General features: G+C 38.9%; 2 pseudogenes; one reads left to right on the top strand and one right to left on the bottom strand.

Moving 5' to 3' along the window:
• Positions 1-1,844: 1,844 nt before the first annotated feature.
• LOC113592251 lies at positions 1,845-7,742 on the bottom strand (annotated as a pseudogene).
• Positions 7,743-12,598: 4,856 nt separating this feature from the next.
• On the top strand, positions 12,599-15,841 carry LOC113592250 (annotated as a pseudogene).
• The last annotated feature ends 710 nt before the right edge of the window (positions 15,842-16,551 follow it).

Below are 16,551 nucleotides of genomic sequence, written 5' to 3'. Positions count from 1 at the left end.
TCCTCTTCAGCCTCTCTGTCTTGGTCTTCAGGGAGCGGAAGCGCCTCCCTGACCTCAACAGAGAGAAGAGTCTATTGTTGGGATGGGTGGGGTCCTTCACAATTTTCCTGGCCTTGGTCTGGCACCGCTTGTAGTAGATGGTCTGCAGGTCAGGAAGTTCCGAGTGAGTGATGCGCTCTGCTGAGCGCACTACCCTTTGGAGTGCTTGTCTGTCCTGCTTGGTGCTATTCCCAAACCAGACTGTGATGTTCCCCGTGAGGATGCTCTCGATAGTGCAGGTGTAGAAGTTCCGCAGTACCTTGGAGGGCAGTCTGAAGTCCCTTAGGCGTCTGAGGTGGTAAAGACGCTGACGAGCCTTCTTTGCCAGGGAGCTGGTATGGCGGGACCAGGACAGGTCCTGCGAGATGTGAACACCAAGGTACCTGAAACTATCTACTCTCTCCACCGTGGTCCCACTGATCCTCACAGGTTGGTAGTGCCGCTCCTGCTTCTTGCTGCAATCCACGATCAGCTCCTTTGTCTTACTGACGTTTAGGAGGAGATTATTTTCCTGGCACCAGTTTTCCAGGTGTTTAATCTCCTCCAGGTAGGCCCGCTCGTCATTGTCCGAGAACAGACCCACGACAACGGTGTCGTCAGCAAACTTGACAATGATGTTAGAGCTGGAAGTGGCTGTGCTGTCATAGGTGTACAGTGAGTAGAGCAGGGGGCTTAGGACACAACCCTGAGGAGCTCCAGTGCTGAGGGTGAGGGTGGTTGAGGAGCAGTTTCCCACCTGTACTGATTGTGGTCTGTCTGTTAGGAAGTTGGAGATCCAGTCGCACAGGGATGTATGCAGTCCTAGATCTCCCAACTTAGTAGTGAGTAGGGAGGGGATGATAGTGTTGAATGCTGAACTGTAGTTCACCGAATGTGTGTTCATGTTCACAGTTTGCATTATACGTGCGCGCCACTGTTTGTATCGCAGGTTAAACGTTTGTCTTCGTTGAGAGTCTGTAGTCCTGCCTCTTGCCCAGCAGCACTCAGCCCGTTACAATGCTGACTTACTGTTTATAATTTTTCTGCTTCTGTTTCCTTACTGCTATGCAAAAGAGCATTTATTACTCTCAAGAATCATTTTTAGAAATTCATTTGATTACTTGGGAATAGCCTTTAGATGAAAGTAAGAACCGTAAGAAAGCATTTTCTTAGTTATAGTAATAAATACCAACATACTAATCTAATTCAAGAGGGGTTACACTCTGCGGGTCCTGGAGCACTGTTGACTCTTAAACTCTGTAATGAGCAGCTGTGTTGTGAAGCGGTAATGTAGAAAACATAGTCTGTCACAAAATATCTTTATTTAGCCTCAACTTGGAATGATGCAAAAGTGCATAAGCCTATTATATCTATAAACTATAATGTAAACTATAATCAGTAAAGTAAATCTTTATTGATGAAACAAAAACTGTAAAACTGTCAGAGGTAAAATAACTTTAACCAATAGTCATGACTAAAACAATGTTAGGATACACATGTCAAGTGCATATATTCTATGTTTAAGGGAGAAGAGACAAATTGATCATTTAAAATTGACTATTCCTTGTTATTTTCAACATTAGGTAGTGTTTATGTACTGTTTTTAACAGAACAAAATTTAAACTTGATATTCTTGATATTGATATTCTTTCACCACTGGTAAAACAGAAAATGTCATTTCTTTGATATTGTTGTTTTATAGATGATTAAAGTGATTAAAATGTAAGCATTTGTTTAAAAACAGAAACAATTTCAGATTATATTACTCTGTTGGCATGCTTTTGCCATTGGTTTTACAGAAAATATTTTTTCCTGTTCTTATAGTTTTATGAGATGACAGAAGTGTATTCAGTCTTCAATATACGAGAGATGATCAATGGAGCCAAGTTTGTACCCTTCACTAAAGTAAAAGGCCTGAAGTATGGGTAAAGTTTCTCAATGAAAGACTGACCAGTGAAAGAGGAGATATGAAACCTGGCCTCCACATCATAAAAGGAGACCAGACCCTCCTCATAATCCTCAAACACTCCCACATTCTGGTGCTTCTCCTTCAAGAATAGTATGACAGTTGGACCAGTGCAAGCCTTGTATTCATTCCCCTTCCTCAGGCACACAATCCAGCATCCATTTTGAGGGCTTAGTGTATACTTCCCCTTCCTGTTAATGGACTCTCTGGCCACTCCTACATCCCAATATGTCTTCCCTTTGACCTGCACCTCATAGTAAAATTTCCCTGAAGCGAACCCCACCTTTCCCAGGACAACAGGATACCTATCAAACCGCTTTGGGTAGTCAGGCAAATTCTGTATTGTGTCTCCATATGACAGTTATTTTCCATAATTACACAGGATGAGCTATATCAGGATCCAGTGTCACATCCACTAAGAATAACATACAGTATATGAGAACTTAATGTCCTCATCATCCAAGGGATCTTACTGATTAACATTTGTAAGATGGCTTGTAGAAGCAGTGGTAGCTCAGTGGTTAAGGTACTTGACTTGTAATCAGAAAGTTGCCAATTCAAGTTCCGCTGCCAAGTTGCCACGGTTGGGCCCCTGAACAAAACCCTTAACCCTCAATTGTTCAAGTTGTACTCAGTCAAAATTGTAAGTTGCTTTGGATAAAAGTGTCAGGTAAATGTAGAAGTGTAGCATATACACACTGAATAATCACATGATAAGGTATCTGCTATCTTGAAAAGGCTGCCATACATTTTACAGTGATATACTCCTCTGTTATTATTTTAAAAACAAATTCATAATAAAAGAGGTCACTGGAAATATGGCACAATTGAGCAGAAAGCTTTACATGTCCTCTCTACAGAACAGCTCCAGGGGTCTTGTGTTCTGGCATATGTAGTCCTCCAGGTTCTTCACAGGGTTTATCAAGTTGGGTTTCTTCTTGAAGTGATCCACTACCTCTCTCAGTGTTGTATTAATCTTGAGTTCAGGGCTTGTGATGAACTTCTCTTTACATAGTGGACACAGACAGTGTCGATTCTTGTCCCAGTATTGTGTAAGACAGGCAGGTCCTGCAGAAGTTGTGTCCACATGAAGTGGAGACTGGATCCGTTAACACATCCAGACAGACAGAACACATGACCTGCTCCCCAGACAGGAAGCAGCTGGCGTCATGTCTGACTGATAACAAAAGAAACATGAAGAAACTTTCATTTATTCTTAATCTATAATATAATGTATTTGAATTATTGTCACACATTGTTCCTAAATATTTCAGAACTAAATCTGAAAGGAAAACAGTGAATAAAAGATGTAAACCGTTTGTGACTGATAATTCGAGTTGAGTTTGATCATCATTATGTGTGTCTATCTTCATTCTCCAGGACTCAGCAACTCCCACCTCAGACTTTAAACTCCTGCTCTGAAACTTAACATGGTTTACACAGGCAACATGGAGCTCAGAGTGAAAATGACTTCATTCTGTATTACTGTGGTTTTATTTTGATCAGTTACTGATACAGCACACAGGTGTACAAAACAAAGTAGCTAATAAAGCTAATACACAGGCTATATTAAATGCACGTGTGTATGAGCTGTGTAACACACTCAGCTTGGCCAGTCATACGCCTCTTTTTCTCAGGTGGGTGTGTTGAGGATTCTGTCATTTATTTTTCCTTTTCTTTAAAGCTTTTCAGAAGCAATGACATCACTATGCAAATGCACTTAATCTGTATGTGCTTCTTGCTTTTTAAAGCAGAATTATTGTATCAAGCACATCCATATAAGCAAAAGCACTGGAGCTCCTGAGATGACATTGATATTTATCTACAGAAGGTAAACCTACTTATTAAAATACAAATAGACAATGGTAACCGTAACTGTCATCTAACTTCCCATGTTTTTCTGTGTTTTTTTATGATAGTATATGCACTCAGTACTCATCAGTTAGCAGAACATAGTGATCTTTGACTGTTTCCCACCTTAGCTCACCAACCTGGTCAAATACAAATTTTTTTGAGCAAATGTTCACACTGTCCTTTAATGTTTACTTTTATCTGTTTATACAATAACGTTCGGTCGAAGGTCCTTGCCATCCTTAACATTGTTCACCCCTATAGACGAACAGTGGAGAAATGTCTGAACGATACACCATTCAGTGAAACACAGATCTTTACTTTTCTTTTTATTGCTTTTCAGCTGGTTGCAATTTTCTGTTTACAATCTCGGAGTGACTGAGCATCCAATAAAGATGGAACTGGGACGGTTTGTAACGAAAACGTTTCCTTTTTCATATGAACTTTCGGTTTCACTTTTACTTACCTACCATGAAGTACGTAGCACTTCCATGTTCACTTGTTTTGTTCTTTTTCAGTTTAACAAAGTATGTGAACATAAACTGTGCAAAGGAGCTGAAACGTGTGTGTGTGTGTGTGTGTGGGGGGGGGGGGGGGTTATTTACCTTTATGCAGATGTACCCGATGGTTATTATTAAGTATTATAACACTGTCCCATTGACACTGCTAGTATTAAAATCCTATTATATATGTATATCCAGCTTGTCATTTTTCCAGCTAACTTATATTCCACTCAATGATGTTTTTTTTTTTTAAAGAGAGACACCAAGTATCCATGTACCCAGGCTTCGGTTGTAACGCAATACATGTAGTGACGTTGCGTAATCAGGATACAAAAATTAACTGTATTCCGTTACAGTTACAGGGAACAAATGCAGCAATTATATTACTAGTAAGTCCTAAAAGTGTGGTGATCAGTAAGATCATTACATTATAGCTTAGCAAGATTACAATCAGCAAGATAAACAAGATTCACTCCCTCGCGCCCCTCCTTAAAGGTTCTATTCGCGGGACTGGTTCCCATCATCATCATCATCGAATATAGTCTGCGCTTATTTACAAGGTTTAAATGTGCCATGCCAGAAGCTTTTTTCTGGTGCCATTTATGCTGTTCTTTGTTTTTATTTGTCACGGAACGCTCGCCTCCCTCGAGCCACGTGCTTCGGCCCGCCACGTGCAGTGGTAGGACTGTCTTGTTTGTAACCACACCTGCACCTGGATCGTCTTTATGTATATAAACCCGTGTTAAAGTGTGCAGGTTGTTGGTCATTGTAGATGTAATCTCTAAATGTAACGTGTTCGTTTAATGTCAAATCGTTTTGTCTATCGTTTGTATTACGTGAGTGCCGCTGTCGTTTGTTATTAAATGTTCGTCCCTGTCGAGGAAGTCTGTGCGTCTTGCCTCGCGCCCTGCGGCACTCGGACAGACAAGCGTTACATTATTAATAAACACAATATTTGTTCTCGTGGATACGAAATTTGGTTCATATGACTTAATACACGTTAAGTAAAAATGATCTAATCTCTCATATGCCCCGTAGTTGTTGTCAGATGATAAACTTTCTCACTAACTATAAATTGGTGAGAGTGAAGAATCCAGAGTACAATTCGCTTTTCGAGGTACCCTTCACATCCGAGTGTTACTTTATTAAAACACAAATTTTTAAAATAGACGAGTCCATGATCTCCTATCGCGGAAGAACATTTTATTCCGCATATTCCAACACTAAGAGACAAAACCAAAAGCAAAAACAGAAATCTAGAACTACACACAGGCAGACACAGAACTCAAAGTATGTGTAACAGGTACTGCCTTGTACCTTTAAAGAAGCATCACCATTGTCAGGGAAAACTAGGTTTATTAGTACGGCTTAAAAACAATCTAGTTAGACCTAAATATAACGAGGATTCTGCCATTTCTTTTTTTTCTCAGCTTTAATGCTTTTAAGAAAACAAACAAACAAACAAACAAAAACTTAGCAAATGCACTTAATGAAGGGAACATCATGTCCTCATCATCCTATGCTTAACTGGATTAAAATCTGTAAGAAGATTGTAGGAGAGTAAAATATACACTCAGTAATCACTTTATGCAGTATCTACTATATAGCTGTATTTAATAGGCTGTTATTTAATTTGCAGTCAATTGTAGGTTGCAAGATACCACTCCTGTATTTTGTAGTTATATAACTCACTCTGGATGTTAGTTATGCTACCTAGAACCTAAAGGAAAATATCTAAATTTACATGATCCATTTATATGCAATCATTTTCATATTTTGCGCATTGAAATTGTAAACCACTAACAATTCCCATTCCGTAATTAAAAAGGTGGCAAAATTGTGCAAAGACAGACACACATTTACCATCAGTGAAAAATTCTGATTACTTTAGACTGGCCAGAAAAATGGTCTGGTATCCCCTTAGGTGGAGCTATAGAGCAGATGCACCTAATAAACCAGCAACTCAGAACTTTACAGTGAACCACAATTAATGCAACTTTATATGGTTTAACAAGATACACTTATGATGCTGATCCATGTAATTTAATAGATTATGGATAATAATAACATTTAAGAAAACTTCAGAAACCTTACTTACCTGAATACTGCTGAATCCTCTTCAATTTTCTAGAGGCAACTTTTAACAAGAGATAATATTCATATTTATTGTAAAATGAAGGTATACTAAATAATACTGATCAGTTACTCAATCAATGAATTAATTACTTTTCTTGGACCATAGATTTCTTATGTTACAGATTTATGTCTGGAAAACATTTCTAATATGAAAGCTTTTCACCTGTTTCTTTCAACTTCTCATTCAATGTTTTACAGAGTTTTTCATTCTGAATCTTCTGAAGCTTTGACAAATCTCTCTTCACAGACTCCACACTCACATCAGTGTCAGTACTGATGTCAGTCCAGTTCCTGGTGTGTGGAGGGCTGCTCAGGGCTGCGTACATCTACAGTAGAGCAGGAGGGAGGAGAAACCCCTCAGCATGGGGAGTGTTGTCCTGTGAGGTGCTGCGTTGTCTCTGAGCAGATAGAGGAACACTGACCTGTAAGAGGTGGTTGTGGTCCTCAGTGTGGGAGAGCTGCTCCAGTTCAGTGTCTCTCCTCTTTAGATCAGTGATGTCCTGCTCCATGTAAGGGCTCGGGCAAAACCAGACGCTTGCAGATATGAGAAAAGGAGGGAATACTTTAATAGTACAGGGAAAGGGGAATAATCCGAAGCACTAAAGGGGCAATCCAAGACGTAGAGAAAAATCAATCCAAGTTCATAAACCAAATTAGCAAAAAAGCCAAGTAACATATCCAAAAGGGGAATACAAATACAGGGTTCGATACACAAAAAGGCTTATCCAAAAACCACTCAGTACACTAAGAGAAAACAACAATACTTCACAAAGACTTAAGAGTCCGAAACCTTCTTAAATACTCTAAGATTAAAGAGACACAGGTGTTTTCAATATTCCGGAGAAACAAATCTGATTAAATGTCTCTGATTGGTCTTGTTGTTGACTGGGTGATAAACAGGCTGCTGGGTACTGTAGTCAGCATCGTGATCTGGTGTCATGACACTCCAGCTCTTTAATGAGTCTTTCAGCCTGCCTCTCTGCTGCTTTCTGCTTCTTCTCCTACACCTGAAGCAGCTCAATATCAGAGAAGCGAAGACCTCAATACTGTCTGCAATCTTTCTCTGTGCTTTTCTGGAAAAAAAAAAAAACACTAAAAATTAAAACATCAAAGGTGAAAAGATATTTAAAATCAGTTTGTTAAGCTCGGCAAAATGAAACTCAAGCTACATATTATATTAGATATGGAGTATATCATGTTTGATTCACTTTTCCAAACTCTACTGAGTGACTGATCTCTATGATCTTCTTCAGTCTCTCTTGGATCATCTTCTGCACCTATGGCTGTGTCTTTTCCAGATGTGCCTGTTGGCAGAGAGGAAAACAAAGAATATTTGCATTTATATTTTAAATATAAATGGTTCCCTATGTTTTAAATAATGTTTAAATGATTAAATTCATGTTAAATATGAAATTTGTATTACAATAATTTTAGCATAATTAAGTACTTAAAATCTTAATAAATTAAGTAAAATATATATTTGCATTGTTTAAGGTTGATCTTTATAGTGTATCTTACCTTTTTCTCTCCACTCTGCTCCTCTAGAGGAACAGTGTTGTGTGTATTGTGGTCTGTCTCAGTGCAGAACTGACACACACACACACACACACACACACACACACATCTTGTCCTCTCTACAGAACATCTCCAGGGGTCTCTCATGCTTCTGGCATATGTAGTCCTCCAGGTTCTCTACAAGGTTTAGTAGTTTGTGTTTCTTAAGTTTTGGAACATTATTATGAGGCTCTAAATGAGATTTACACAATGTCACTGCACAGTCCAGACAGGATTTTACAACCATCAACTTCACTCCAGTGCAGGTGTCACAAAGAACATCAGGCTTATCTAGACTCTTTTTCTTCTTGAAGTGATCCACTACCTCTCTCAGTGTTGTATTAATCTTGAGTTCAGGTCTTTTGATGGACTTCTCTTTATATAATGAACACGGACAGTGTGTTCTGCTGTCCCAGTATTGTGTAAGGCAGGTCCTGCAGAAGTTGTGTCCACATGGAGTGGAGACTTGACCTGTTAACACATCCAGTCAGACAGAACACATGAACTGCTCCCCAGACAGGAAAAAGCAATATGAGGTCCACCAAAGCCTACCCAGAATCCTTTGCTGAAGCCTGCAGAGGCCTCTACAGAGGCTTCTGCCCTGTATGCAACTCGCTCTAAATGCACAAAGATTCTCTATATTCCTTTATGTTTTACTTGATTAATATGTTGTAACGAATGCACACATGTAGAAGATCCAGTTGCAGAGGTTTTATTTTAGCAACCAAACTAATACGTGCAGTCAGACAGGTAAGCGCGGTTGGGTCGGTCCCGGGTCGATGCACGGGGTAGCATTCAGGAGGTGTCCAAGGGTCAGGCAGGAGACGAGGTCTAGAAAGCAGGCAGGAGTCAATAACCAGGAAAACATACAGGATGAGGACATGCTCGGTACACCACATAAGTAAGCAATACTTCGGGACTAGTATGCGGAGAGGAGAAGCTTATAAAGGGGTAGGAAATGAAAGGAATAGGAATCAGGTGTGTGCTAGAATTCCAGTGACTCAAATCCGGGATGTGTGCGAGTGGCGTGGCTGTGTGGGGCTGAGGGTTGTTCCTGGGGTTTGTAACAGTTGTCTAATGCAATGTTAGGCCTCTTTTGCTTGTTAACACTCTTATTACCTCACATCCATGATGCAAAACCACGTGTAAATCCTGTAATTCCTGCGGATCATACCATCCTACTACAGGAAATCCTCACAATCTAACTGACGACTTTCATGAGTTGAGACTGAATTATTAACCATTAATAAATTAAATAAAGTTTATATATTGTCCCTGTTAATCAGGATTGTGCCCCAATTAACCTTAGCAACTGTGATTGACAATTTATTAAAGTGTTAAAACCACTACATATGCATACTATCTGCTAGCTTTTAAAACATTCAAAATGTTCACCTAGTACAGCCAACTCATTAAAAAGGAAAATTCTATTTTCCACACTATAAGCCTTTTAAAGTTGTTTTTTATTTATTTATTTTTTTTACGTTTTTCCTTCATAGTGCATCAAATATGCTTTCATGTGACTCCAGGAGGCACCTGTCTGAGGAGCAGTTCATGTGTACTGTCTGTCTTGATGTGTTAACTGATCCAGTCTTCACTCTATGTGTACACAACTTCACCAAGACCTGCCTTATACAATACGGGGGAAAAAAGAAGACTGCAGCTGGCCGTGAATGAAAGGATGGCGTCAGGGAAACTAAAAGCATTCTGTGGATAAGCGCAACTCCACCTTGTTTTGCTGTGGGTGACCTGTTCTGTATTTTGGTGAAGTCACTTTCTGTTTCGCTAGGATTGCTCTTTAATTGCATGACTTTCTGTGACGTAGAATTTGTCTGTATAGCTTTTACTGTGATTTGGGTGTGGGGATATTTTAAAGTCTATTATGAATTGCATTTCTAAAGTGGTTTATTCAAGTGTGTGTTGATGTCTACGTTGACTGTCGACGAACCCCTTTGCAAATAAGAACCAGAACAAGATTACCCGCTCATTATATTTAGGTCTAACTAGATTGTTTTTAAGCCGTACTAATAAACCTAGTTTTCCCTGACAATGGTGATGCTTCTTTAAAGGTACAAGGCAGTACCTGTTACACATACTTTGAGTTCTGTGTCTGCCTGTGTGTAGTTCTAGATTTCTGTTTTTGCTTTTGGTTTTGTCTCTTAGTGTTGGAATATGCGGAATAAAATGTTCTTCCGCGATAGGAGATCATGGACTCGTCTATTTTAAAAATTTGTGTTTTAATAAAGTAACACTCGGATGTGAAGGGTACCTCGAAAAGCGAATTGTACTCTGGATTCTTCACTCTCACCAATTTATAGTTAGTGAGAAAGTTTATCATCTGACAACAACTACGGGGCATATGAGAGATTAGATCATTTTTACTTAACGTGTATTAAGTCATATGAACCAAATTTCGTATCCACGAGAACAAATATTGTGTTTATTAATAATGTAACGCTTGTCTGTCCGAGTGCCGCAGGGCGCGAGGCAAGACGCACAGACTTCCTCGACAGGGACGAACATTTAATAACAAACGACAGCGGCACTCACGTAATACAAACGATAGACAAAACGATTTGACATTAAACGAACACAATACACAAGGATACATCTAACGAACACGTTACATTTAGAGATTACATCTACAATGACCAACAACCTGCACACTTTAACACGGGTTTATATACATAAAGACGATCCAGGTGCAGGTGTGGTTACAAACAAGACAGTCCTCCCACTGCACGTGGCGGGCCGAAGCACGTGGCTCGAGGGAGGCGAGCGTTCCGTGACAAATAAAAACAAAGAACAGCATAAATGGCACCAGAAAAAAAGCTTCTGGCATGGCACATTTAAACCTTGTAAATAAGCGCAGACTATATTCGATGATGATGATGATGGGAACCAGTCCCGCGAATAGAACCTTTAAGGAGGGGCGCGAGGGAGTGAATCTTGTTTATCTTGCTGATTGTAATCTTGCTAAGCTATAATGTAATGATCTTACTGATCACCACACTTTTAGGACTTACTAGTAATATAATTGCTGCATTTGTTCCCTGTAACTGTAACGGAATACAGTTAATTTTTGTATCCTGATTACGCAACGTCACTACATGTATTGCGTTACAACCGAAGCCTGGGTACATGGATACTTGGTGTCTCTCTTTAAAAAAAAAAAACATCATTGAGTGGAATATAAGTTAGCTGGAAAAATGACAAGCTGGATATACATATATAATAGGATTTTAATACTAGCAGTGTCAATGGGACAGTGTTATAATACTTAATAATAACCATCGGGTACATCTGCATAAAGGTAAATAATCCCCCCCCCCCACACACACACACACACACACGTTTCAGCTCCTTTGCACAGTTTATGTTCACATACTTTGTTAAACTGAAAAAGAACAAAACAAGTGAACATGGAAGTGCTACGTACTTCATGGTAGGTAAGTAAAAGTGAAACCGAAAGTTCATATGAAAAAGGAAACGTTTTCGTTACAAACCGTCCCAGTTCCATCTTTATTGGATGCTCAGTCACTCCGAGATTGTAAACAGAAAATTGCAACCAGCTGAAAAGCAATAAAAAGAAAAGTAAAGATCTGTGTTTCACTGAATGGTGTATCGTTCAGACATTTCTCCACTGTTCGTCTATAGGGGTGAACAATGTTAAGGATGGCAAGGACCTTCGACCGAACGTTATTGTATAAACAGATAAAAGTAAACATTAAAGGACAGTGTGAACATTTGCTCAAAAAAATTTGTATTTGACCAGGTTGGTGAGCTAAGGTGGGAAACAGTCAAAGATCACTATGTTCTGCTAACTGATGAGTACTGAGTGCATATACTATCATAAAAAAACACAGAAAAACATGGGAAGTTAGATGACAGTTACGGTTACCATTGTCTATTTGTATTTTAATAAGTAGGTTTACCTTCTGTAGATAAATATCAATGTCATCTCAGGAGCTCCAGTGCTTTTGCTTATATGGATGTGCTTGATACAATAATTCTGCTTTAAAAAGCAAGAAGCACATACAGATTAAGTGCATTTGCATAGTGATGTCATTGCTTCTGAAAAGCTTTAAAGAAAAGGAAAAATAAATGACAGAATCCTCAACACACCCACCTGAGAAAAAGAGGCGTATGACTGGCCAAGCTGAGTGTGTTACACAGCTCATACACACGTGCATTTAATATAGCCTGTGTATTAGCTTTATTAGCTACTTTGTTTTGTACACCTGTGTGCTGTATCAGTAACTGATCAAAATAAAACCACAGTAATACAGAATGAAGTCATTTTCACTCTGAGCTCCATGTTGCCTGTGTAAACCATGTTAAGTTTCAGAGCAGGAGTTTAAAGTCTGAGGTGGGAGTTGCTGAGTCCTGGAGAATGAAGATAGACACACATAATGATGATCAAACTCAACTCGAATTATCAGTCACAAACGGTTTACATCTTTTATTCACTGTTTTCCTTTCAGATTTAGTTCTGAAATATTTAGGAACAATGTGTGACAATAATTCAAATACATTATATTATAGATTAAGAATAAATGAAAGTTTCTTCATGTTTCTTTTGTTATCAGTCAGACATGACGCCAGCTGCTTCCTGTCTGGGGAGCAGGTCATGTGTTCTGTCTGTCTGGATGTGTTAACGGATCCAGTCTCCACTTCATGTGGACACAACTTCTGCAGGACCTGCCTGTCTTACACAATACTGGGACAAGAATCGACACTGTCTGTGTCCACTATGTAAAGAGAAGTTCATCACAAGCCCTGAACTCAAGATTAATACAACACTGAGAGAGGTAGTGGATCACTTCAAGAAGAAAAGGAGTCTTGATAAGCCTGATGTTCTTTGTGATGCCTGCACTGCAGTGAAGTCGAAGGCTGTAAAATCCTGTCTGGACTGTGGTCTGACATATTGTAAGTCACATCTAGAGCCTCATAATAATGTTCCAAAACTGAAGAAACACAAACTACTAAACCCTGTAGAGAACCTGGAGGACTACATATGCCAGAAGCATGAGAGACCCCTGGAGATGTTCTGTAGAGAGGACAAGATGTTGTGACACACAACACTGTTCCTCTAGAGGAGCAGAGTGGAGAGAAAAAGGTGAGAGACACTATAAACATCAACTATTAAACATTCTTATGCACAATGCACATTTCTAATAACCATTTAATTAATTTATTAACATTTTAATTAATTATGCTAAAATGATAAATGCCAATTTTAGAGAGAAAAAGGTGACAAACACCGATTAGCACCGGATAATATCAACATTAAACACAATGCACATTTATAAAAGAAACATGCAAAAACGTCAAAAAACCCAGGGAAGCATTTCATACGTCATAGTACGACCCCTCCTCCCAAACATCTCCCTCTGTGTGTGTGTGTGTATGGCCATGGCCCCCGTGTTTCACAGCTGCTCCTCGTGTATCGTTAGTATGTGTACATAGAAGTCTCATGTGTGAGTGCGAACGTTGTTGGTGTTTGACCGTGATAGCCTACGAGCTACGTCATCATTGTGGTGTGTATTAATAAAAATATGTTCTGTGCTCCGCAACTCGTCCCCGCATCCTGGTCTGTCTCCTCGCATTACATCATATTTAACGTATAAAATCAAATATTCTTAGTTTTCCTCTCTGCCTACAGACACAGCTGAGGAAGATACAGTCAGAGGTGCAGAAAATGATCCTAAAGAGACTGAAGATCAAAAAGATCGGACACTCAGTAGAGCTCCAAAAAGTGTGAACCACAACATACTTCATTCCTACTACAAACAGAAGTTTTAATTAAATTTGTCAGCACTTAGAAAACTGAAGGTAAATTTCAGATCACCTTTGTCTGTTTAAAGTGATAATTTCTTCTTCCATTAGAAAATCACAGAAAAAGAGATTGCAGACAGCATTGAGATCTTCACTGCACTGATATGCTCCATTGAGAGAAACCAGTCTGAGCTGATTCATGTAATGGAGGAGAAGCAGAAAGCAGCAGGCAGGCTGAAGAGGCAGGCTGAAGGACTCATTAAAGAGCTGGAGCAGGAAATCACTGATCTAAAGAAGAGAGACATTGAGCTGGAGCAGCTCTCCCACACTGAGGACCACATCCACCTCTTACAGGTCAGTGTTCCTCTATCTGCTCAGAGACAACGCAGCACCTCACAGGACAACACTCCCCATGCTGAGGGGTTTCTCCTCCCTCCTGCTCTACTGTAGATGTACCCAACCCTGAGCAGCCCTCCACACACCAAGAACTGGACTGACATCAGTACTGACACTGATGTGAGTGTGGAGTCTGTGAAGAGAGATTTGTCAAAGCTTCAGAAGATTCAGAATGAAAAACTCTGTAAAACATTGAATGAGAAGTTGAAAGAAACAGGTGAAAAGCTTTCATATTAGAAATGTTTTCCAGACATAAATCTGTAACATAAGAAATCTATGGTCCAAGAAAAGTAATTAATTCATTGATTGAGTAACTGATCAGTATTATTTAGTATACCTTCATTTTACAATTTTTTGATTAGTCCAAGACTATGAAATTATCTCCTTGAAATCTAATAAATATCATCTTTTGTTAAAAGTTGCCTCTAGAAAATTGAAGAGGATTCAGCAGTATTCAGGTAAGTAAGGTTTCTGAGGTTTTCTTAAATGTTATTATTATCCATAATCTATTCAATTACATGGATCAGCATCATAAGTGTATCTTGTTAAACCATATACAGTGAACCACAATTAATGCAGCTTTAAAGTTCTCTGAGTTGCTGGTTTATTAGGTGCATCTGCTCTATAGCTCCACCTAAGGGGATACCAGACCATTTTTCTGGCCAATCTAAAGTAATCAGAATTTTTCACCGATGGTAAATGTGTGTCTTTGTCTTTGCACAATTTTGCCACCTTTTTAATTACGGAATGGGAATTGTTAGTGGTTTACAATTTCAATGCGCAAAATATGAAAATGATTGCATATAAATGGATCATGTAAATTTAGATATTTTCCTTTAGGTTCTAGGTAGCATAACTCACAACCAGAGTGAGTTATATAACTACAAAATACAGGAGTTGTAGCTTACAACCTACAATTGACTGCAACAGCCTATTAAATACAGCTATATAGTAGATACTGCATAAAGTGATTACTGAGTGTATATTTTACTCTCCTACAATCTTCTTACAAATTTTAATCGGTGCATTTTAATTCAGTTAAGCATAGGATGATGAGGACATGATGTTCCCTTCATACTCATATACACTGTTTCTTTCAGTGAATGTGTCTCTGGATCCTGATACAGCTCATATCAGACTTATCCTGTCTGATGATGGAAAACAAGTGTCATTTGGAGACACAAATCAGATTCTCCCTGAGAAGCAGAAGAGATTTGATAGATATGTCATTGTCCTGGGAAAGGAGGGATGTCATGAGGGAGATTTTACTATGAGGTGCAGGTCAAAGGGAAGACAGAATGGGCTTTAGGAGTGGCCAGAGAGTCCGTTAAAGGGAAGGGGGGGGCAGTTTACAATGACCCCTCAGGATGGATACTGGAATGATTCAGGATGGATACTGCCTGAAGAATGAGTGAGTGTAAAGCTTGTGCTGGTCCCTCAATCCCTCTCACACTGAGGGAGAAGCCCCAGATGGTGGAAGTGTTTGTGGGTTATGAGGAGGGTCTGATATTCGTTTATGATGTAGAGGCCATGTCTCATATCTATTCTTTCGCTGGTCAGTCTTTCTCTATGAAACTTTAACTTCAGCCCAGGTACAAATCATGGCCGTAAAAAATTAGCTCCACTGATAATCTCTTAAGACTGAATGAAACTTTACCTCCTTCAAACATATATGAAATTTCAAGAATAGAAAAAGTGTTTCAAACATTTCCAAATACAAAATGAGTAATAGCAGCAGAGCAATATAATCTGAAATTTTATTTTATTTTTATATCAAAACAACACATAAAAACACCACAAATTCAATATATAAATAATAAGGAATACAGCAAAACACCTACACTTTTTTTGGAAGTTTTCACTTTCATTCTGTTCTGACATGTAGAAGTAAATGTACTAGAAATGTGTATCCTTTCATTATGTTTGTCATAATTAATTGTTACAGTTAAAATCTAATGTTGCATTTTTGTTGTGCATAATAAAATTACATTTGAATCCTACGATCTGAGCATGAGAGCTTTATTGTTTGTATTTGATCAGTGTACATTGACTTTACTGATTCTAATCTAAATTTTAGACCTCTGCAGTTTTGTGACATTACAAGTTGATGCTTACTGAAGATATTTTAGAGCAGACTGTGTGTTCTCTACTCCATGATCAAACAGCTCCACCTATTTTAGCATAGCTCAAGAACTGTGTATCCTCTTGAATCAACTTTATATATTTTTTTCTGTTTTGAGGGCACACTGTGTAAATTGAGACAAGATATACAGGTAGAGACTGTGATGAGATGAACAGTAACTGATAAGGGAGATGTTGTTCTACCTGAGCTATACCACACAGTGCAGT

This window comes from Electrophorus electricus, chromosome 19 (genome assembly GCF_013358815.1).
Source record: "Electrophorus electricus isolate fEleEle1 chromosome 19, fEleEle1.pri, whole genome shotgun sequence".
NCBI lineage: Eukaryota > Metazoa > Chordata > Actinopteri > Gymnotiformes > Gymnotidae > Electrophorus > Electrophorus electricus.
The sequence above is the reverse complement of the archived record's forward strand: the minus strand, read 5'-3'. Positions and strand labels throughout refer to the sequence as shown.